At 43.0% G+C, this 2,020-nt stretch overlaps 1 non-coding gene across 1 annotated transcript; it reads left to right on the top strand.

The window, feature by feature from the left end:
- Window positions 1-1,659: 1,659 nt before the first annotated feature.
- On the top strand, window positions 1,660-1,767 carry LOC148562536 (small nucleolar RNA R71). The gene has a single exon (XR_015887640.1). It is a non-coding gene; the product is annotated as a small nucleolar RNA R71 (small nucleolar RNA).
- The last annotated feature ends 253 nt before the right edge of the window (window positions 1,768-2,020 follow it).

The following is a 2,020-nucleotide window of genomic DNA, read 5'->3' on the forward strand; positions in this document are numbered from 1 at the left end:
TTTGAACTTCGAGGTCTTCAGGAATGGTCTTCTGAGTAGGATTGATGATGGCTTCTCTGAGTCATTTTGGGGCATCTCCGGGATATAAAAATTAATGGGAAATGTGAGCCCTTTAATGCCCACTAATACATCTTCAGCAACTCCAGCCACTGTAATAATGCTTTTGTCTGCTAACACAAAACAAGCTGCCGACCTTTTTAAGGGAGGGAGCCTCAAAATATCATATATAGACAAAGGCATTATACTCACACATGCTCCTAAATCACACATGCAGCCAGAAAATACTACACCACCAATAGTACAATTAACCATACATGGACCTGGGTCACTACACTTTTCAGGTAAACCTCCCATTAAAGCAGATATGAAACTACCTAAAGGAATAGTTTCTAATTCATTAATTTTGTCTTTATGTATACATAAATCTTTTAGAAACTTTGCATATTTAGGTACCTGTTGAATAACATCAAAAAGAGAAACAGTTACCTCAACCTTTTTGAATATCTCTACCATTTTGGGATCAGGTTCCAGCTGCTTCCTGGGCTTCCTTGCAAGTTGTGGAAATGGAATGAGAGTGGTGTCTTCTGCAGTATCTGCGCCCTGTGGTGCTTCCTCCTGTGGTTGGATTTCTTCTTTTTCAGCTATGTCCTGTATGTCCTCTTCCTCTTCAACATCTTCTACTTCCACTACCTCTTTAGCTGAGGCATTTTCTGGTGGGCTTAGCTCCTCCTGATTCCTCTCCTGCAGTGTGATTCCGGACCTTAGGGAGATGGCATTAATGCCACCCTTTGGATTGGGTAATGGTTGAGAGGGGATTCCACTGGAGCTCAAAGGCTGGTTATTGGAGTTATTCATTGATCCAATCTGTGAGACAAGAGCTTGCAAAGTAGAGTTCAGACCATTTAGTGTAGCATAAAGGTTATTTTCCATGGTCTGTTGTCTCCGATCAATAGATTGTAGTAAGTCATCATTAGAAGATGAGGAAGGATAAGTAATTTGAGAGGTCTGCTGTTGGGTATTCTGTGGTCCTTGGGATTGCCTCAGGTGAGGTGCTCTGTAAGGCTAGTTTTGGTTCTGTTACCTGTTGTTGTTGTTATTCCACCTCTGATTTTCCTGATTGTCTCTGCCTCCTCTATTGTTGTTGTCCCTCCAATTCTGGTTAGAATTGTTCTGCCATCCATGGCTGTAATTGCCACCTTGATTGTACCCTTGGTTGGGGCGGTCATAGAAGTTATGAGTGGCTGCCACGGTGTTGTCTTCCTGTTGGAGCTGCGAACATTCATCAGTATAATGGCTATAATCAGTACAGATTCTGCAAACTCTCTGTGGGACTAACTGTTGGCTTTGCTGTGGTGGAGAGGGTTGAGCTTGCTAAACTTGTTGTTGATTCAATTGCATCTGCTTCAGCAAGTTGGTCATTTCACAGATACTCTGAGTTAGAGCAGCAGTCTCTCTGCTAGAGGATACTTCTGCAACGACTTTTGAACGGCCTTGTTTCTGCCTGTGATTCCGAGTGGATTCAGCTAAGTCGCTGATCAATTGCCACGCCTCATCAGTGGTCTTGTTCTTTTTCATAGACCCATTGCTAGCACTTTCCAATGTGGTCTTATCTTGGGGCCTCATGCCCTGTGTGACGTAACCGAGCAATACTATCTTGTCAATCATATGGTGGGGGCAAGCTTCCAGAAGATTATTGAAGTGCTCCCAGTATTCATAGAGAGTCTCAGATTCATCCTGAACAATCATGGAAATGTCTTTCCTAAGTTTATCAGTAACTTCAGCTGGAAAGAACTTTTCCAAAAATTCTCTTCTAAGTGTATCCTAGTTGGATACAGTTGCTGCGGGTTGGGTGTAGTACCACTCTCTTGCCTTCCCCTCAAGAGAAAACGGGAAAGCTTTCAACAAGATTGAAGTTTCATCTGCACCATCACGCCTGACAGTAGAACAGGCTGCTTGAAAATCTCTCAGGTGCTTGATAGGCTCTTGAGCAGGTAAGCCATGAAACTTGGGTATCAAATTG

The sequence above is a fragment of the Arachis ipaensis genome, chromosome B6 (assembly GCF_059453495.1).
Source record: "Arachis ipaensis isolate K30076 ecotype BB chromosome B6, ASM5945349v1, whole genome shotgun sequence".
NCBI lineage: Eukaryota > Viridiplantae > Streptophyta > Magnoliopsida > Fabales > Fabaceae > Arachis > Arachis ipaensis.